This window comes from Silene latifolia, chromosome 9 (genome assembly GCF_048544455.1).
Source record: "Silene latifolia isolate original U9 population chromosome 9, ASM4854445v1, whole genome shotgun sequence".
Taxonomy (NCBI): Eukaryota; Viridiplantae; Streptophyta; class Magnoliopsida; order Caryophyllales; family Caryophyllaceae; genus Silene; species Silene latifolia.
Window position 1 is genome coordinate 137290016 of NC_133534.1, and position 24125 is coordinate 137314140.

Genomic DNA, 24125 nt, shown 5'->3' on the forward strand with positions numbered 1-24125 from the left:
GGCAGGTTGTTAGGTTGACTGGTGGTGGTGGTGTGTGCTAGGCAGTGGCGGTGACTCGGTGGGTTGCTCGGTTGGTGGTTGGTGTGGTGTTTGGGCTTAGTATACATGGGTTGTTGGGATGCGTTGTTCACATGATTGGCGTGATTTTATTATGGAGTTTGTCATGGCACGTGAAAATCTAAACACTATTTTAATGGTGGTTGTTAATGATTATTAGACGGTTTGACCACGGACCCAGTTGGTTTGATTTGAGTCGAGTTTATACTTATTAAGTTACGTAATAATATACTTAATATAACTAGTTTTATAATTAGTTTAATTTATTTATAATAAGTGAATCGAGTTATTAGTAATTAAATTATAAATATTATTATTAGGTGACGGGTTTGTTGAGGAGCATTGCTTATTGGATTCGCTTTGCTAATTACTTGGATTTGCTTTGCTTTCCTTGGAGCGTTGTATACGGAATATTTGCTGATCACGTAGGGATAAATCCTACTCAACTTTTACTCGATAATGTTTGTTTGATGGTTTGTATTAAAGTGAATTGATCGTATGTGAATTGTGTTGGTTGATATAATCGTAATTGTTGGAAGGGAGATTTATATTGCATATGTTGGTTAATCATATTGTAACTGTTGGAAGGGAGAATTACATTGTATATGTAAGTTATATTGTGGTGGAGTATTGTTATAGTAGTAACAGATTTATTTTGGCAGACATTACTTATAGTAATGTGGAGTGGTTGAACATATTTATTCGCGGATTTATATTTATCGTGTTTACTGAGGCAGGCCCAGTTGGTCCGCAGCCATCTGGTGCATATTACTCAACTATATTTTGAGGCAGACATTACCTTTTGGTAATGTAGTGTGTGTTTACTCACCTTCGGTTTGAGGCTGCCCCGGCCAGGGATTGGCGGGATGATTAGTGTAACGAGTAAGTAAAAGAAAAGAGCACGTTGTTGTTGGGAAATGTGTCCTCAACAATAGTGCGATCACATGATTTAAATATCATTATTAATTAAATCTCATACCAAGAATACGAAAGGGATGATACATTACATATATAGTCAACTGGTCCACACATATCGGTAATTATTGGCTGGCTAGAGTTTGACATTACTGTCGTGCGACGGTGGTGATCAGTTGATCCCTTGAGGTCACACCTAAAGGACGATTCCCTTAATTGAAAAGGTTAATTAATTGTATGCTGATACGGATTAATTAATTCCTTAAAAATTGAACAAATTATTATCTTAAGAGAGAAAATGACATCTTATTATAATGTGATTAAATGAGATTTCATTTTGTAATTTAAGAAGTTATATTACTAAAATTAATCGGTGTTTGCGAAACACGCGAGATGAGAATGATAAGTTAGTTATAATTACAAGATATTGTGAATTATACTAACTAGTAATTAAATGTGTGGGGTAATATCCGTATAAAACCCTTAAATTATAGGACTATAACGCAAATTTAATACGTGATTTATTGTCATAAACGAAAAACAATGAAAAACGATAAAGCACAAGAATTAACCTTCGGTCCTAGTGCAATTCGGCAATGAGAGATCAAAGTAGATCTCCTCCTAATTGTTGCACCCAAGATCGTCTGAGAATATGCCCTTGTGCTAGAAATGTGTTCTCTAATTGCCTTGCAATATTGAGAGAACTTGATGTGAGTTTTCTTTAGATGTGATATCTGAATTTTGAGAGAGAATTTTTCTCAAAACCCTAATTTGTTTTGCAAATGAATTAGGTTACAAAAGGAGAGAAGGCTCTCCTTTTGTTCTCTAGCATTCGGCCAAACCGAGCTCATCATGGGGAAGTGGGCTTCCACTTCCTCTTAATTTTAACTCGTGGTCCGGTTCGTAAATTGCTAAAATGTATATGACGCGGTTTTGTTATAAATTGTCATCGGTTATCGGTTATTAAAGCATCAACTAATAACACGGATTAGTTGAATTATTAATACATGTCCGACAAAGACAATTTCGTATAATTAATTCAATATACATTAATTAAATATAACCGTTTATATTTAATTTACGAATTAACTGTTTAATTCGCCTTAGCCCATTTTATTAAGTCCGTATTAAATAAAATATCTCAACATCGCATTTTGACTAATTACTAGTCAAATAACTCGGACTAACTGCTTAGTCAATTATTGGCATCAACATGACTGTATTTTCATACCGTCACATCTCTCAAACGTATCCTATAGGTGTGACTTTTAGGGACCAGTTGATCACCGCCATCTGTATGACAATAACGTCAAACTTATCTAGCAAGCCAACCGTTATTGATAAACGTGGACCAACTGATTATAATACAAAAGTATACCCTTTGATCCTTTTAGAGATTTATAAGTCCTTGCACTAACTGTAAAGGACACCAGCCCCAACAAGCTCCCACTTGTCCGTATAAGTGTATGTGCAATGACGTTATCCGCACTAACTGGAGGACACAGCTCCAAAAAACTCCCACTTGTCCGTACAAGTGTATGTGCGATAACCAATTCTCATATTCATTTAAAATTTCTCCCACTCAATGTAAAACAATTTGCAGATCCGGATCCGCAAAGGTCGTATTTTACAATCGATCTGTATCTAGAGTGGTTTCCCCGATTAGAGAGTAACTTAACTGATAAAACGAATCCGTATCCGAGCATGGCCATGCATTTCGATTCTGACTCCTCGAGTGGCCTTGAGAAATATCGAGTACCGATAAAGGCCGAGTATTTCCTTCAACTCGACTCTTTCCGATCTAAGCACAAACATGAAATGACCCGAAAAAATCTACTTGGCCCCCTGTTACGGATGACCGTGAGAAAGAAACCAAAGTCACCCAAAATCTGCCTTAGTCTCAAGAGACAGTCGATAGTCAAAAGAATCGACTCTTAGGATCACCATGGAGGTCCTATCCACGACCGGGCACCAAATGTTATAAAACATTTAGGACTCCAAGTCGATGTCACAATTGTGTCCTACGAAATATCCGTATAAATCGCCTCTGTGATTGGTCAGTCAACATTTTGACTTATGGCTCGTTGAACCCACCATCAACCAACGTCACAAAATAATTACCTTGAGTTATCAGCTCACGTGGGCCATTAAGGACCAAAAATATAATGTTTGTTCAGTTCACTTTGTGGTGTTCAAAATTTGTCGTACAAATCCACATGAAAAACAAAAAATATAAATATCAAAACGATGATGTTGTATAGAGTACAAAAGAAAGTGAATCTAATCCATAAAAGAGTACTACAACTTAGGAACACGTTTAATTCCCATGGAATTAACGTGCCCTTCATGCTTATCTTGTCGTAATGGTTTAGTGAGAGGATCTGCTATGTTATCATCTGTAGCAATCTTTTCTATCACTACTTCCTTTTGCTCCACGTAATCTCGGATTAGATGAGCTTTCCGTTGTACATGTCTAGACTTGTTGCTAGACTTAGGCTCCTTAGCTTGGAAGATGGCACCACTATTGTCGCAATAGATGGTTATCGGGTCATTCGAACTAGGCACTACGGATAGTCCATGTAAGAATTGACGCATCCATATCGCTTCCTTTGTAGCTTCGCACGCGGCATAGTACTCGGACTCATTCGTAGAATCTCTTTAACATTTGTTTGGAACTCTTCCAGGTGATTGCAGCGCCATTAAGAGTAAAAACGAATCCAGACTGAGATTTCGAGTCATCTCGATCCGTTTGGAAGCTAGCATCTGCGTAACCGGTTGCGCATAGCTTTTGAGGGCCTCCATAAGTCAATGCCCAATCTTTAGTCCTCCGTAGGTACTTAAGAATGTTCTTGACATCCAGCCAATGTGATTCACCGGGATGCTGTTGGAATCGACTTGTCATACTCAATGCATATGCCACGTCCGGACGTGTGCATATCATGGCATACATGATTGATCCTATAGCCGAGGCATAAGGAATCCGTGTCATGCGTTCTTTCTCTTCCTGTGTCTCCGGTGCCCGAGACTTGCTCAAATGCACCCCTGGAGCCATAGGAAGAAACCCCTTTTTGGAGTTAGTCATGCTGAATCTCTCTAGGATTTTGTCTATGTAAGACTCCTGACTGAGAGATAACATCCGTCGTGATCTATCTCGATAGATACGGATGCCCAGAATTCTTTGTGCCTCACCCAGATCTTTCATCTAGAAATGGTTTTTCAACCATACTTTCACCGAAGTTAAGAGAGGTATGTCATTCCCAATCAGAAGTATGTCATCGACATACAATATTAGGAAGACAATCTTGCTCCCACTCGACTTGATATAAAGACATGGTTCCTCGACCGATCGAGTAAATCCATTTTCTTTAATCACTTGGTCGAAGCGATGATTCCAACTCCGAGATGCTTGCTTAAGTCCATAAATGGAACGCTTAAGCTTGCATACTTTCTTAGGATGTTCAGGATCGATGAAACCTTCGGGTTGTACCATGTACAACTCTTCCTCCAAAAAGCCGTTTAAGAAGGCGGTTTTCACATCCATCTGCCAAATTTCATAGTCATGAAAAGCGGCAATCGCTAAGATAATCCGAATGGAACGCAGCATGACTACGGGTGCAAAAATTTCATCGTAGTGCAGACCTGGCACATGGGTGAAACCTTTAGCAACTAGTCGTGCTTTATAGATATCTTGTTGACCTTCCACGGAATGCTTTATCTTGTAAAGCCATTTGCATTGAAGGGGACGAACCTTAGCAGGTAAGTCAACAAGATCCCATACGTTGTTCTCATACATAGAGTCCATCTCGGATTGCATGGCCTCAAGCCATAGCTTTGAGTCGAAACTAGTCATGGCACCTTTATAGGTTGCGGGTTCACTACTCGTTAAGAGTAGAACGTCATCTATGTCATGTTCCTCGACCATACCAATGTATCTGTCTAGAGGAATAGAGACTCTTCCCGACCTCCTAGGTTCCTCAGGAATATTAACCGCAGCCGGGATTGAGGGAACTGGTTCCTCCAATGGTTGCTCGGTGTTTGGTTCTGGAATCTCCGACAGGTCGAAGGTTCTATCACTCTTTGCATTCTCGAGAAATTCCTTCTCTAAGAATGTCGCACTAGCCGCAACAAAAACACGTTGTTCGGTTGGCGAATAGAAGTAATGACCAAGTGTTCCTTTAGGATAACCTATAAAGTATGTCTTGACCGATCGCGGGCCGAGCTTGTCCTCGTGTCTCCACTTGACATAAGCCTCGCAGCCCCAAACCCGTATAAAGGACAAGTTAGGGACCGTTCCCTTCCATAGTTCATATGGAGTCTTGTCAACAGCTTTAGACGGACTTCGGTTGAGTATTAGAGCAGCTGACAGAAGAGCATAACCCCACAATGAGTCAGGCAACACGGTGTGAGTCATCATGGATCGAACCATATCAAGTAGTGTTCGATTTCTCTGTTCGGACACACCATTCAACCGAGGTGTTCCAGTGGAGTTAACCGTAGGGCAATCCCACAATCCTTAAGGTGTTGATCAAACTCGTGAGAAAGATACTCGCCACCATGGTCCGAGCGCAGTGTGTTTTAATCTTTCTCGCCCGAGGTTCTCAGTACCCGATTCTCGGTATTCCTTGAATTTCTCAAAGGATTCACTTTTGTGCTTCATTAAGTAGACATAGCCATATCTACTTAAATCATCCGTGAAAGTGATGAAATACCTATAGCCTTCTCGTGCGGTGATTGACATAGGCCCACATACATCCGTATGTATGAGTCCTAATAGGTCGGCGGCGCGCATTCCAACACCTTTGAAGGAAATTCGAGTCATCTTACCGATGAGACATGATTCACACGTGCCAAATGATTGAAAATCAAAGGCCGAGATAGCTCCATTTTTGATGAGCTGTTTAACGCGTTTCTCATTAATGTGTCCCATACGGCAGTGCCATAGATACGTTTGATCTTTGTCACCTACCTTTAACTTTTTATTCATTACGTGTAATATTTCGGTGGTCTGATCTAAAACATAAATTCCGTTCATGGAGACTGCCTTGCCATAAATCATATCGTGTAATGAGAAAATGCAAGTATTATTCTCTATTACAAATGAAAATCCAAGTTTGTCAAGTGCAGAAACTGAAATAATGTTTTTGGAAAGACTGGGTACATAATAGCAGTTATATAAAAATAACTCAAATCCGCTAGGAAGCTGGATCACATATGTTCCCCTCGAGACGGCAGCCACTCGTGCTCCATTCCCGACTTGCAGGTCCACCTCACCCTTTACGAGGGGTTCGATGTTTCGGAGCCCCTGCACATGATTACACAGATGAGAACCACAACCAGTATCAAGTACCCAAGTTCCGTAACTTGCGTGGTTAATCTCAATCATATGAATAAAAGTAGAAGAGGATGAAGACATACCAACAGGTTTAACGCGACCTGCCTTTAAGTCCTCAAGATAAACAGGACATGTACGCCTCCAATGCCCAGTCTTGTGGCAATGATGGCATTCCATGTTTTCATTCTTGCTCTTTGTCGTGCCTGATGAGATGCTCGACTCACCAGGCCCACTCTTACCTGAACCCGACTTCTTGAACTTCGGTTTACCTACTGTTAGGTTTGCCTGAGCTTTGCCCTTACCCTTGCCCTTGTTTGTCACGACGAGAACATCTTGTTTCATGCTCCCACTGAACTTCATGTCCTTCTCGGTCTGTACGAGAAGGGAGTGCAGTTCATGGGGACTTTTCTTCAAATCATTCATATAGTAATTGGTTCTAAAGAGCGCAAAACCATCGTGGAGTGAATGAAGCATGCGGTCAATCACAATGTTCTCGCTGATCTTACAATCAAGCGCCTCCAGTTTCTCGACATTCTCAATCATGCTGAGAATGTGTGGGCTAACCGGTTGGCCCTTCTGGAGTCTCGCATCAAAGAAGCGAGTGGTATGCTCATAGGTCACGATTCTCGGTGCTTTCGAGAATTCCTTAGTGAGCGTGGTGAAAATCTTGTTTGCACCTTGGGCTATGAAGCGTTTCTGCAAATTGGATTCCATTGCAAAAATGAGTACGTTTTTAATCGCACCCGCTTCCATGACGAAGTCGCTATACGTGGAGACCTCGTTAACTCGAGCCGTGGGGCCTGGGGCTGGCGGGAGGGGCTCGATCGATACTTGAGCTTCCCGTCGGCGGCGCGGCATTCCGTAATGCCGCCTTCCATTCCGCGAAGTTTGATCCATCATTCTTCGATCTAGTGGACCGATTCATCCGATTCATGAAGATCCGGCCGGACTCACGGTCCAATGTGGCACTTGGCATTGGGTCATCGAGGATGCCAGCCATTATGTTATTAGCAGTTTTAAAAAAACGTGATCTACGCTGAAAAAGAAAGAAAACCAAAACGAAATAAGCAACTCATCGAGGTGATTTAAGTCTATTTAAAATTCATTTTAATCGTGTAGACTCATTGCACTTGCATAATTGATATCCCTCAAGAATAATACAAGTGATCCCAAGACTCAATTTCTGTAAATTGATAAGCCAACTGTTTAGCTAGTTCTTCCGTAAAAACTCTTGGTCGATAGATTTCCGTAAATCCTATCTATAGTCCACCATAATCACAGGATCGTACGAGTGACCATAGTGTTGAGATAAAATAGGTCAATCGGTTCCAACTTACCCGACGTAGAAGGGGTCATATTATGCCTACCGACGAAGAAGGGATTCATTGGAGTTTGACCTATAAAGACTGTTCTCAATTTTGGTTTATACGAGGAAGATCCCATCAACTTAGTTTAAATTCATTTTAAGTGAACGAATAACTAGCAACTGCGTGAATGAATTAATTTAGATGATGGCTTAAATCGTGTGACATATGAATGTCTTAGAAAACTAACGCGTGACCTCTATATGAGTCAGTTTTCATGCAATTATTAGGTGGTTTGGTTTTAGGCGGAATATGATGCAATCTATCGTTACGATAAAATAAATAAAAGAATGCAATACGTAAATAAAAATTCCTAGTGTGGCCTATCCTAGTAAAAAGAACATAATACAACTTTGGAATCCACCGCTGGACCCGAGAAGCTTGTCTTGATGTTCCATCTTTTTCATGCAGCGGGAGTGAGCATCCGGTCTCCATATTTGGTCTTCTCAAAAATTACAATTAAAATTTACAAAAATAAACCTATTTACATTCTAAATAAAACTGTAATTACAAGGGAAAATTAAAAATGGAGATACGAGATCTCAAAATACAACCAAGACCGTGTTCCATCATTACGGTAACACGTTCTACTAAGGTCACACTAAGTTACAACCGTTTGTAAAATAAATAAATACGTAATGTAAGCATTCAAAATATTCAAAATAACGATAAATAAAATGCATCAACTAAATTAAATTTATCCGTGACATAATTCCGTAATTATGTTAAATTAATCCAAACCACCTTTAATGATTAAAATTATGTGACAAAACCGCTTTAATCAACTTAATTTTAATCCGTGATAATCCGTTACTTTAAATCGTTTTAAGGTAACTAAATTGTACGTGGGTGAACCGTTTCACTATCAAGCGAATGCATAAATCCGTATTATGCAAAAATTGCCGAAAAAAAAACAAAACAAATTTTTTTTTTCTCTTCACGGCTGAGTGTGAACAGTACCATAAATTTTTTTTTTTTTATAATGTTGCTGAATGCCGAGAGCAACAAAAGACCAAAAAAAAAATTTCGGCTCAAAAATGTGAGCAACAACGATCAAAACAAAACGATTTGTTAAATCCCAATTGCAATTTTAATCTAATCCGTATAGAAATGAAACTACAATTGATACATCTTTAACATATTGCAACAATTATCGATTAAAATTACAATATGCAAAGAACGATTGAAAACAAAACATCGTTTAATCTAGCAAAAACGTGTGGCACGCAAATCAAGGCAAAAAAAAACAGAAAACAGGCCGAGACAAACAACAAAGGGCCGCACGGTTTTCCAAAAAAAATTTTGGCCGAGACAAAAAAAAATTTTGAGCCGCACGAAATTTTATGCAAACAATTTGATAGATCTTTAACATATTGCAATGAATATCGATTACAAAACAATATGCAAAGATCAAGTCGAAAACAAGACAAACAACAACCAATACCGTGTAAACTTGACACGGTTCCCAAGACAGAAGAAAAAAAAACGCAACATGAAAAAAAAAAAATTCTGCCGAGAGGAAAAATGGCTGCCGCACGAATTTTTAAGGCAAAAAAAAAATCGATTCAAAATTCGTTTGATGAAAATCACATAGAAAAATATACGTGGCCTCGCTCTGATACCACTTGTGGGGTAATATCCGTATAAAACCCTTAAATTATAGGACTATAACGCAAATTTAATACGTGATTTATTGTCATAAACGAAAAACAATGAAAAACGATAAAGCACAAGAATTAACCTTCGGTCCTAGTGCAATTCGGCAATGAGAGATCAAAGTAGATCTCCTCCTAATTGTTGCACCCAAGATCGTCTGAGAATATGCCCTTGTGCTAGAAATGTGTTCTCTAATTGCCTTGCAATATTGAGAGAACTTGATGTGAGTTTTCTTTAGATGTGAGATCTGAATTTTGAGAGAGAATTTTTCTCAAAACCCTAATTTGTTTTGCAAATGAATTAGGTTACAAAAGGAGAGAAGGCTCTCCTTTTGTTCTTTAGCATTCGGCCAAACCGAGGTCATCATGGGGAAGTGGGCTTCCACTTCCTCTTAATTTTAACTCGTGGTCCGGTTCGTAAATTGCTAAAATGTATATGACGCGGTTTTGTTATAAATTGTCATCGGTTATCGGTTATTAAAGCATCAACTAATAACACGGATTAGTTGAATTATTAATACATGTCCGACAAAGACAATATCGTATAATTAATTCAATATACATTAATTAAATATAACCGTTTATATTTAATTTACGAATTAACTGTTTAATTCGCCTTAGCCCATTTTATTTTATCCGTATTAAATAAAATATCTCAACATCGCATTTTGACTAATTACTAGTCAAATAACTCGGACTAACTGCTTAGTCAATTATTGGCATCAACATGATTGTATTTTCATACCGTCACATCTCTCAAACGTATCCTATAGGTGTGACTTTTAGGGACCAGTTGATCACCGCCATCTGTATGACAATAACGTCAAACTTATCTAGCAAGCCAACCGTTATTGATAAACGTGGACCAACTGATTATAATACAAAAGTATACCCTTTGATCCTTTTAGAGATTTATAAGTCCTTGCACTAACTGTAAAGGACACCAGCCCCAACAAAATGACCATTTTATGAGAAAGTAATTTTAAATTACTAGTCAATTTGTTAAATATGATTTATTTAATTTGTAAATGATATTTAATTTGTTAAATATACATTTTAAATTAAAACATGACATAAGACATGTCACATGTCACATGACATACAATTGTACAATTGACAAAAATAAAATGGACTCCATATTACAACACAAAACCGAAATATTGGTGGGCATTGTGAGATGTTTTGTCTTTTTCCATTTGTCTTATTCATTTTTCCAAGTTGCATGATAGTGACATGACAATGCAAAAGACTTACACCTATTTGTCTTGTGAAGACAAAAAGAAAAATAATTATGGTCTATAATAATGTCTAAAGGCCACCGGTTTTGTGGGTGGATGATAGATAATTTTATTTCTTTTAATTCACATATAATTCATTCCATAATACATGCAAAAGGTTCATGCATTTTCTCTCTTCTCTCTCTTTAATCTTCATCAAAAAGATGAGATTTTAATCCAAATTGTTCATGAAAGATTACTAAAATTATTAATGTAATATATGAGTGTTAGTAATCAATTTTAAGGTAAACCACAATATAAATATCTAGTACATATTAGTTTGTGGGTTTGAGGGATAGTTTTGGGTGCAACTAATTGGAGGGCTTCTATTTTGAGGTCATGTATGTTCATCCAATATGGAAAGCTCAAGAACTAACAAGAAGGAGATCTTGTTGGTGCCCATTTGACCGAAATTCATATGGTGAGAAAGTGATTTCTTCACTTATTTATTTTAGTTTGCATGCATAAAGTCATTTATTAATTTTATGACAAATTAACCTAAAACATATATGAATATGTTAGTATATAGATCTACTTTTCCTTCAATTGGTATCAGAGCCATGGTTGTTTGCATGCAAATCGGTTAAAAGTTTTTCCGAGTTATAAAGATTAACATATAAAACTTGTATAATTTGTGTTATTATGATATATCACAAAATTTATTTTTGCATGTTAAAGTTTCTGATCCTAAAATGTTTTTAGGATATTGTGGTTATTTTATGGATTTTTATTGTTCATATTACATAATAATGGCATTAAAATATGATTTTATGAGTATAAATGTCATTTTCGGACTAAAATTAGCTAAACTTCGAATTTTCCAGTCATTTTTCGATATGTTGTCACATATATTATTTTGAGATGACCTATAAATTTTCATAATTTTTGGACTTCTTATGCTCGAAAAATGGATTTTTCATTATTAAAATAGGATTTAAGTGAAAAATAGGTTAATATGAGATAAATTTCGAATCTGGTCATAAAAAATTAGTATGTTGTCACATGCAATTTTACAAGATGTGTGTAAAATAATAGGCTTCATGATTTATGGATTTTTGAAGAAAAATGACATGAATAGTGACTTAATTAGTGAAATATTAATAAAACATACTCCATGACTAAGGAAAAACGTCCAATGTTGCATTTAATTATCTTTTTCAGATCTAAAATTGAAAAGTTGGTGAATATAATTTTTCTCATGTTTTTATGATTATTTAGTTAAAACCGATAAACCGCAACATTGTTTTTCCGGATAAATTTTGAAATTTTTAACCTAAGTTTTTGAACATTATGAGTGTCATGGTATTTTTCCAGAATGTTCATGAGTTTAAATTTCAAATTTTGAATTTATTTGAAATTTTGTGATTTATTTGAAGTTTATAGCTTATTTTTATAATTTTAAGTCCATTAATGAACAAATTTTAGAAATATGAGTTAATTATGGTCAAATAATTAGTGAAGACTAAATTTTGAGTCCTAAGAGGTTAGGGTAATTAACTTATGTATAAATTTGAATTTATGTAATTTTGTGATTATAAAATGTTGAAATCACGCAAATCCGTAAAAACCGAGTAATATACGATATTGGCTATTTAAAGGCGATTTAGCATAAAATTGGGCATGTTCATACATATTATAATGCTGCATTTTCTTTATGATTGTCATAATTTTATTTATGTATTTTTTGAATTATGTAATTTTTACTTAGTATGGCCTTAGTTTTTAATTGGTATTTCCCAAAATGTATGGGAATATCGATTCGGTTGTAATTTATTGTGATCTCGTATCACCGTTTTGTAATTTAATAGATTTATTTTATTTTAGTTACAAATGTATAATAGGAAATTATGTAATTTGCTATGTAATTTAATTTATCTCGGAGTTCCCAAGACGGATTTCTTCAAGATGGCGATACATAAAGACGGTGTTACCTCGAGATGCGTGCCACAACCGAAGTTCAAGGGACCAATGGAGTTGGTTTCCGAATATGTAATAGTTAATTAGATTTTCTATTTTAGGAAGGCCATACTAGGATTTTTTTTATGCTTTGCATTTTATTTATATGTCGCATGCATCGCTAAATCGCCATAACTAAAACATGTATCTTCTTTCATCGAGTTTATCGACCGTGTCAATTAGAATTATCGTAGTTCACCGCTTTAGTTCACTGAAAACGTGATAGATAATAAATTGACATGACCTCTCGCTAAAACAATTAATTGAGACATAGCCTTACCAAATAGTAGAAACCATGAAAACCTATTTCGCGAGGGAGTGCACTCGGCCCTACTTGGGTACAAACCTTGTTACGTAGGGGAAGTGGGTGATGAATGTTTATCCACCGAGTTCATGTTAATGAGGGTTTCATCGGCCATATCGTGCCCAAGTTGATGTGGATTTGGATCATGGACACATTTATTCGAAATTTGGATTGAGCTCAACGGAAGTATTCGTGACCGTAGTTGCATGTGTTCCGGGCTATAGATAATTATTAAAGTAATTTTATCGACCAAGAGTTCTAAAAGTAGAATCGATTAAAACGTTAATCCACCGAGTTATATTGATAAGGGTTTCATCGGCCATACCGTGCCTAAGTCAATATGAATTTGGGTCTTGGAATCATTTATCATAGTTGGGTAGAGGTCACTATGTAAATGCTTTACTTGTTATTTACAAGTATTAATAAAACGATAAATGTTAAGTTTTCCACTATTCTGTTTTTATATTGTTCTATTTCTTTACCACAATTCATATACGATATCATTTCGATTTTGATACAAATCTCCATTAAAACAGCGTAACTAAAGACAAAATTTGAATTTGCTTCTAAAACCTCAAATGAACCATTGCTAAGGATCTCTTGTAAAGAGTATAGATTAAAGTTATTCATTATCAAACAGGTTTTTGATTCTTGACTAACACTTCTACTTACAATGGATTATGTTTCATATACTTAATTGAATTAAGTACCTTGAAGCGATAAATTGTTTTGGTGATTAGATTTTCAGAATTCGTAATTGACCAAAATAACGCAACCACTTCAATGAAAGTTTTAAGACTAAAACGAACAAATGAAGAGTAATCTTCATGAATTCAATTTTGCTTCTCAAAGCAAAGACTCATTGAAATGAGTGAGAGCATTCTCTTAAACCGTTAAGATGAGGACGAGGTTCAAGAAGTAAAGATAATAATGGAATTGATACAAGGTAATGTTAAAAGTAAAGTCATTGAGAAATGACGATACTAAACCTATCAATCCGGACCAATAAAGTTTCCATTGTCTTAAATGTTGGACACAAGAAAGGAAACTACCCCAAATTATTGAAGAATCAACAAGTTAGTTGTGGGACATCTAATGGGACCTTCTTCTTTAAATGTTTATTTGATTAAACATAAATTTTGCTAGTACCACTTCGTCAATATTAGAAACCAGTGGAGGTTTTAATCATTGTATTCGACACATAAGATGATTAGAATATGACGACTAGCAATAATAATGTCGAGAGATAGAGTAATTGTGTTCTCAATCTAGTTTTTTGGATTTAAAGTTGTAATTAATTATGACTATTAAGTGCATAAACTCTAAATAAGAATATAAACTTGTTAAGATACAAAAGAGGTTTTCACTTTTGTGACCCTATACACTACGATTTGATGTATGGCTAGCCCATTATCAAGGTGATTATATTCTAAACCAAACTATAATGATATATCATGTAGATGATGTAAGATTCAAATTGGTAACCCAAGATTAAACCTTAAATTTTGGAATGATGAACGCAAAGAGTTATCGAGTACTCTTGAAACCATTAGATTGTTAATGGTATATACGTATCTTGTATTCAAAGCAAGATGTCACGTGCCTTTTGGTTGAAAAGGAGATCGAGGTTGTAAATCATCGATCCAAAATAAGTTGATCATTTTCTTTTACCAATGATTTAAGTTGACGCTAATATGTTCACTTAATAAGGTAAATAGAAAAATCTTTGAAGAAGTTTAAAGAGTTCAAGGAATCACGATTTAGTCGTGATGGGATTATCAAAGTGAAGACTTTGATATAAGCCAAAGGAAATGTTATATAGTATCACAAGTTAATCTCTCTTAGCACGCATTATGGATTAATGTGTGGTAGGATAAGAAATCAAACGCTATTCGATATGGTTTGGACTTCAATCAAGTTACTTTGAGTTACTTGATCCTTTTGGGGATTTTATCATTTTTGTCTAAATTATTTTTCCACTAAATCGAATCATATGAGATATGAAATGGTAAGGGTACCATGTTTGTAAGTTTTCACAAGAAACAAATGCTCATTTTTCCCTTTTCAATTATCACGAGTACAACGGGTTTTGCGGCTCGTGAATCTGTCTTTCTAAAATACAAGTTTATTTCTAGAAGACAGAGTGGGAGAAATTATTCAAGAGCCACAAAGAATGCCACAGAGAATGTTATGTCGCAAGAAACTGGTCTTTCTTGGCTACATGAGACGTTTTGTGTAAGACATTGTTTCTTCAAAACCTAGGAGGTTAAATTCGTTACTTGTTAAAAATGATGAATTCATGCTACTTTTAAGAAAGTAAAGAGCTTATAACTTACAAAAGAAATTGTTTGATTCAAGTTGATTACTTCTAGAAAGTAATGAACATATGACTTACATAAGAGTGTTTAAGTCACAACTCAATACAAGGCTTAAAGCCATGAAAATCCGAAACAAAAGGGCTTGATTAGTGACAAAGGGTTTTGCACTAATAAAGAGAGATTTCAAAGCAAGATTGGTTGCAAAGGGGTTTGCACTAATTGAAATGCTTAAGTCTATTTGGATCTTCTTAGGGATTGTATTTCATTATGAGGATACGCATGCAACATGTGAATCTAAAACCCACTTCTTCAAAAGAAGGAATGTATTCAATACATGTCATGAGTTTTATAGATTCTTGCAATCCTAAGATAATGCGCAACTTAAGAGATGGTCTTAAGTAGGACATCAATGAGTTAGAATCAATGTTTTGATCATGTTATAAAACTTTTCTCGATAAGTCGAGAAGTTGTGTTTATACATGGAGTTTAGTGGGAGTTACGGTAATTTTAATTAGTCTTATATGTGGATGACATATTGATCATTGCGAATGATTTAAGACTTTTGGAGTATTATAATACATCTTTAATATCCGGATTTATGAGGATAAATCCACATGATATTGGCGTCAATAAGAAGTCTTATGTTGATAAGATTCATGACTAGTTCAATTAAATTGAACATATTTAATTGATTCCATTTGCTTCCGCTGCCGGATCAATTAAATAAGTAATGATGTATAACACTTCATATACCTTGAGTATGATGAATTGTTTTCAAAATCGAATTTAAGTAATCTTTACCAAGTAAGCAATAAAGATTACCCTTAAGTGCTTGCAGAAGCATTAAGGAAGTAAAGCAAAGTGTTTATGATGCAATTTTGTGTAAGGGTGTTACACAAGTGACAATTGAAAATTGAGATTGCGCATGGTTTCCGACAAAACCATAATCAAAACACATTAGGATGGTTAAGATACCATTGTGGCTATGTTAATTAAGAAGTAGATTTTCTAGAATCGTTCTAGGCAATAAAGAACAATGAGAGATATTTATAACGGAAATTGAGTACACTTGCAATCATGGGATGTGCAAGAGGGATGGGTCCCGTAATCGTGAAAACAAAGTGGGAGCTATTCTAAGGCTAGAGGGCCTATGTCTTGATTGGATCTCGACACGTACTCAGAAAGTTTTGTAATGCAGATGTATACATTACAAAGGAAAACGAGTATGTAGTAAGGTTGAGTAAGGTACAAAAGTTGATAAAACCTACTAACCAAAGCCTTCTCATAGGCTTAACATGATGAGTCATGTCATTTCAATTGAATTGAAATGAACAACTACATACAAGATCAAATTAGATTATAGAACATGAAATAGTAATCAAGCATTGACTATTCATATGTGATAATCACATTTGTCGTTCGAGTTTTTACTTTAAAAACTCCTTTTATACTTTGTTACATCCAAACAGGTTGTAGAGACAACATTGAACCCCGTTAAAGTGAACACGGATTAACATTGTATTCGCCCATAGTCACTTGTATGAGGTGACGTCTCGAAGTGACTAGAGTGTGATGCGATTGATGGCAAGTTCAAGTGCCATAGAGTCATGTGAGATGACTAGTCGATCACATAGGCATCGTTAGGAACACTTTGTCGGGCAGTGACCGCTTATAGAGTTCTGGCAAATTTATATAGCCTGGTCGTGGCGAGAGCTACTATAGTATTCTAATGAGTCGATTCTTTTGACTAAAGACTGTTTGCCTAAGATGGCACAGTTTCAGATTAACTTTGATTTGTGTTACTACGACCTTCGTAAATGGGGTCAAATGGGCATATTTTGGGTTATGATGGTTGTGGCTAGTCGAAGGGAATAAGTGCGATAAGAATTGTCCACCCCCTTGTCAGGGTTAAAACAATATCTCAGGGCCACTCGAGGAGTAATGAACTGGAAATGCGTGGCCACGCTCGGAAGGTATCCATGGTGGATAAATTCCGGTCAATCAGTTATTCTCCGGATCGAGGAAACCACTCTCGATATGATGACTTGCAAGTACGACCCGAAAGACACCTTGCATTAAGTGGGAGATAGTAATAGGACAAGAGAATTGGTGACGCACACTTGTCGGGGACAAGTGGGAGATTGTTGGGAAATGTGTCCTCAACAATAGTGTGATCACATGATTTAAATATCATTATTAATTAAATCTCATACCAAGAATACGAAAGGGATGATACATTACATATATAGTCAACTGGTCCACACATATCGGTAATGATTGGCTGGCTAGAGTTTGACATTACTGTCGTGCGACGATGGTGATCAGTTGATCCCTTGAGGTCATACCTAAAGGACGATTCAGTTAATTGAAAAGGTTAATTAATTGTATGCCGATACGGATTAATTAATTCCTTAAAAATTGAACAAATTATTATCTTAAGAGAGAAAATGACATCTTATTATAATGTGATTAAATGAGATTTCATTTAGTAATTTAAGAAGTTATATTACTAAAATTAATCGGTGTTTGCGAAACACGCGAGATGAGAATGATAAGTTAGTTATAATTACAAGATATTGTGAATTATACTAACTAGTAATTAAATGACCATTTTATGAGAAAGTAATTTTAAATTACTAGTCAATTTGTTAAATATGATTTAATTTGTAAATGATATTTAATTTGTTAAATATGCATTTTAAATTAAAACATGACATAAGACATGTCACATGTCACATGACATACAATTGTACAATTGACAAAAATAAAATGGACTCCATATTACAACACAAAACCGAAATATTGTTGGGCATTGTGAGATGTTTTGTCTTTTTCCATTTGTCTTATTCATTTGTCCAAGTTGCATGATAGTGACATGACAATGCAAAAGACTTACACCTATTTGTCTTGTGAAGAAAAAAAGAAAACTAATTATGGTCTATAATGTCTAAAGGCCACCGGTTTTGTGGGTGGATGATAGATAATTTTATTTCTTTTAATTCACATATAATTCATTCCATAATACATGCAAAAGGTTCATGCATTTTCTCTATTCTCTCTCTTTAATCTTCATCAAAAAGATGAGATTTTAATCCAAATTGTTCATGAAAGATTACTAAAATTATTAATGTAATATATGAGTGTTAGTAATCAATTTTAAGGTAAACCACAATATAAATATCTAGTACATATTAGTTTGTGGGTTTGAGGGATAGTCTTGGGTGCAACTAATTGGAGGGCTTCTATTTTGAGGTCATGTATGTTCATCCAATATGGAAAGCTCAAGAACTAACAAGAAGGAGATCTTGTTGGTGCCCATTTGACCGAAATTCATATGGTGAGAAAATGATTTCTTCACTTATTTATTTTAGTTTGCATGCATAAGATCATTTATTAATTTTATGACAAATTAACCTAAAACATATATGAATATGTTAGTATATAGATCTACTTTTCCTTCAGTTGTCAGGGGGTTGTGCAATGAAAAAGGAAATTGGATTGTTTATCGTATGTTTTTGTTGTTAGTATTTATTCCTACTCAACCTCGTGGTTGACTGTGTATTCGTGAACACCTACGGTGAACCGTTTTATGGGGAGCAGATTTGACAGGTACTAAAGATTAGCTGACTTGGGAGCATTGGGATGAGAGCTTGACTTGGACCATAGTTGAAGTCTAGATCACATAGAATAATTACATCACTTTATTTATTTCCGCTGCGAGATGTATTGTAATTTATATTATGTTTTACTTGGTTAAGTTGTAATAAAAATGTATTCACTAAAGTTTTAATTTAAAGTACTTTGGTTTGTTGTACTTTGTTATTCACTACCTCGGGAAACCGAGATGGTAACACTCCTATTTATTTGGGAATGTCTAGCTAAAGGCTCCTAAATAAATGGGGGTGTTACAAAGTGGTATCAGAGCAAAACGATCCTCAGACCTTACCAATGAATTTCATAATGAATATAGGATGTGTCTAATAAAATGAACCCGGGTAGAAACTGTTAGGAGCCCACTTAAGCTTGGGATGAGTAAGGGGCCCCCTCACACCAAACTTCTGGCCCTCTCAGTTTTGAACCGGACACCTCGAGATAAATTAAATGAGTGGGGTAGTTAGGAAGTATTTTTGTGTTTTATGGGTAAAGTGTTGTCATAAGATAGAATTTCTAATTTCGTTGCAAGATGTGAATTGAAGTAAGTAATGTATTGGGAGTTATAAGAGATGCATATTGAGAAGTAGTAGATGGTGAATAACTTGATTGGGAGCATGAAATTGTGAATAAATTGTGAATTGTGAATATTACTGGGTGAATTTTGAGTTGTGGACATTATAGAGAATTTCAAATTGTTTTATTTTGCGCATGAAATCGTGAATCTTATTGGGAGAAGTAATTGTTTGACTTGGATTCTTTCACATGTTTAAATGGTGTGTTAACGTGTATTAGAATTTATATGTCTAGAGATATGCGGATTTTGTGAGCCCGAAACCATGTTTGTTTTTGTATGGCTTGGTCTTTTTCTTAAGTAAGGAAGTTACGGGGACGTAACCCTTTGTTTAGGGGGATAGGAAGCAAAAACCTTGTGTTTGGGACGTTTTGGGGACATTTAGGATGATCGATGATAGTAAGAAGGAGCTTTGTTAAGTTTGCTTGTTGTTTAATTGGACTAATGGACCGTTTTAGGAAGGTTGAGGCGGCGTGATTGGAGGCCGTGATGATGTTGGAATATGTGTCCTCCGACAATAATACGATCACAACTGTTGATCATGATGATCACATGTTTAAATCACATTTCAAGAATACATGTGGGATGTAATATTTTTACAGTCAACTGGTCCACACATATCGGTAATGATTGGCTGTCTAGAGTTTGACATTACTGTCGTGCGACGGTGGTGATCAGTTGATCCCCTTAGGTCATACGTATAAGGAAATACTCTTAATTAATTATTTAATTAATCGTATGCCGATACGAGTTAATTAAATTGCTTAAAATTGACGGATGATTTGTGAGTAAGATTAACGTGTCTTATTATAATTCGATTAAATTAGATACGGTCTAAGTAATCAAATTGTTTTATTACTTAGATAAAATTATTGTTTGCGAAACAATTGAAATTAATATTGAATGAATAATTTATTATAAATACAAGATGTTGTAATTTATAAGTTGATAAACCATTTTGGTACAAGTAATTACGAATTACTAGTCGATTTTGTATATGACATATTTTATGAAGTATGTTGATTTTTAATATGTTAAAAATACATTACAATCTCACATGTCAAGTAACATGTCACATATGTTACAAATGACAAATGACAAAATAAAATGGACCTCCCATTTTATATGTGTGCCGAAATGGAAGGAGTATTGGAGTCTAATTGTGTTGTTTATTTTAAATAAGAAAGCACAATGATTACCTATACTCTTAGCCTTGCATGCCTAGTTTATCTTGAGACGAACACAAGCTCATGTATTGGCCCTAATTACTCCCTCCAACCGGTTTTTTCCACCAAAAAGAAGCCAAGGGTTATTCTCTAATTATTCATTCACTACTTATCATATAATTTCTAGTGTTAGAAATTATCACTCTCTGTACATCTTATGAAACATTTTTAGAGAAAGAAAAACCTCACAAAAGCTCCTCTCTTGACCGAAATATTCAAGAGAAAATACAAATTATTTTTGTATTAAATTTTAAGTTAGACTTTTATTATTACTAGAACATAATAATATTAGTTATTAAGAGGTTTCCTTGGGTATTCACTTTTGGGAGATGTTCTACTTTGGACCTTTTGTTCATCCATTATTAGGAAAGCTCAAGAACTAACAAGAAGGTGATCTTGTTGGTGCCCTAATATCCGAAATCCCATAGTAAGAAAGACGATTTCTTCTCTTATCTAGTTTTAGTTTGCATGCATAAGATCTATGATTTATTTATGACTAAATAAGTTTGAACATATATGAATATGTAAATTAATGAGATTAATGAATTCTCACAAGCGGTACCAGAGCCTTAGGTTGTTTGCATGCAAATCGGTTTATAATTTTTCTGAGTTATATGATTAACATACAAAACTAATTAGTTTGGATTTATGAAGATAAACCTTAAAATAACTTTGCATGTTAAAAGTTCCTGGTTCTAAGTGATTTTTAGGACATTTTTGTTTATTTATGGATTTTATTGTTCATTTTATACAATATTGGCATTAAAATGTGATTTTTATGATAAAAATGTTATTTTTGGACGAAAATTAGCTAAACTTCGAATTTTTCAGTGGTTTTTGGATATGTTTTCACATATACTATCTAATAATCGTATTTAAATGGGTAAATAGGTTAATATGAGTTATATTTCGAATCTGGTCATGGAAATTTAGTATGTTGTCACATGCAATTTTACAAGATGTGTGTAAAATATTTAGCTATAATGAAGTCTTTATGCATGATTTATGAATTTTTGATGAAAAATCACATAAATAGTGACTATAATTAGTAATAATGCAAAAACATACTTCATGACTAAAGGAAAAACGTCACATGTTGCATTTTATCATATATTTCAGATCTAAAAGTGAAAAGTTGATAAAAATAATTTTTCTCATATTTTTATGGTCATAATTGTTAAAATCGATAAACCACAACATTGTTTTTCTCGATAAATTATCGAAATTTTTAACCTAAGTTTTGAACATTATGAGTGTCATGGTAATTTTTCCAGAATGTTCATGAGTTTAAATTTCATATTTTGAAATTATTTGAAATTTTTATGATTTAATTTGAAGTTTATAGCAATTTTGTAATTTTTAGGTCCATTTATGAACAATATTAAGAAATTTAGGTTAATTATTGTCAAAATGTTAGTGGAGACTAATTTTGAGTCCTAAGATGTTTAGGGTAATTAACTTGTACATAAATATGAATTTATGTAATTATTGTGATTTTAAAAGGTTAAATCACGCAAATCCGTAAAAACCGATTAATATACGATATTGGCTCTTTAAAGGCGATTTAGCATAAAATTGAGCATGTTCATACATATTATAATGCTGCATTTTGTTTATGATTGTCATATTTTAATTTTATGTAATTTTTGAATTATGTAATTTTACTTAGTATGGCCTTAGTTTTAATTGGTATTACCCGAAATGTATGGGAATATCGATTCGGTTGTAATTATTGTGATCACGTATCACCATTTTATAATTTAATAGATTTATTTTATTTTAATTACAAATGTATAATAGGAAATTATGTAATTCATTTTGTAATTTATTTATTCCGGAGTACCTTGAAGACGGTGCCACTCGAGAAGGCGATCCATCAAAGAAAGTGTTGCCTTGAAGTGCATGCCAAGACCGAAGTCCAAGGGACCAAAGGAGTTGGTTTCCGAATTTGTAATAGTTTATTAGATTTACTATTTTAGGAAGGCCATACTAGGATTTTATTTTTCATGCTTTGCATTTTATTTATATGTTGCATGCATCGCTAAATCGCCATAACTAAACATGCATATTAAATCGAGTTTATCGACCGTGTCAATTACAATTATCGTAGTTCACCGCTTTAGTTCACTTAAAACGTGATAGATAATAAATTGACATGACCTCTCGCTTAAATAAATAATTGAGACTTAGCCTTACCAAAAAGTAGAAACCATGAAAACCTATTTCGTGAGGGAGTGCACTCGGCCTTACCGGGGTACAAACCTTGCTACGTAGGGGAAGTCGGTGATAAATGTCTACCCACCGAATTTATAAAGATAAGGGTTGTATTCGGCTTTACCGATGCCCAAGTTGATGTAAATTTGGATCATGGACACATTTATTCAAAATTTGGGTTGAACTCAACGAAAGTATTCTCGACGGTTGCCAGATGTGTTTCGGGCTAAAGATAAATATTAATGTAAATTTATCGACCAAGAGTTCTAAGAGTAGAATCGATTAAAGAGTTTGGGATCATTTATCAAAGTTGGGTAGAGGTCACTAGATAAATGCAATAAAACTTGTTTAAATTAAAAATTTACGAGTTTTATTATTATTTTAAAATGACAAGTGTTTTCTTCCTTCTATTTTGTTTTATAGACCACTTTTATTTCTCATAACAAATGGCCGCACCAAACACCAACGCCGCACCTCTCACTAATGTTTCATGGCTCCGATCCTTTATGGATCGTTGTAAACTTGAAAAGAGTGGGTCAAATTTCTCCGATTGGGATGCCCAACTCAAATTAGCCGCCCAAGGTGACGATAAGCTTCGTTACCTCATCGAGGCCTCTCCACCCGAACCTAATGCTAGGTCGAGTGCCGCCACTAGGGAAGCATATGAGGCTTACCACAAAGAGTCCGCCGCTATGAAAAATGTGTTGATTTTTGCTATGGAGGCGGATCTCCAAAGGAGAGCTTTTAAAATGGGCACCGCTTATGAAATCTATTCCAAACTTGTGACAAGGACGTGTCTCTTGAAGAGTTGCACAAGTTACTTGTGCAAGCCGAAAGAGACATGGGGCTAAATGTTAACCCACCTAAGGATGTGCTTAATATAAGCACTAAGAGCAAGGGGAAGTTCAAAAAGAATGGGAAAAAGGGTAAGAGGCAAGCTCCCATGTCCACCAAGGCTAAGACTTTTGAAGCTAGCACTTCCAAAACCAAGAAGGGTCCTCTTGATAAATGCCATTATTGTAATGGTGTTGGACATTAGAAGAGGAATTGTTCCAAGTATCTTGGTGACATCAAAGCTGGAAAGATCACTCCAGTAGGTAAATGACTATCCTTTCTTTTATGTTTCTAATTCAACTATGGTATTTTGATACAAAGTTGTGATAATGTATCCCCTTTTTATTGTAAATATGGCCTCCTCCAAGCAAAGACAAGGGAAAGGAGAAGCAAGCTTGAGAAATCATGAAGGAGCTAGGAGTAGCTACCGATGAAGCTTGGCTTTTAT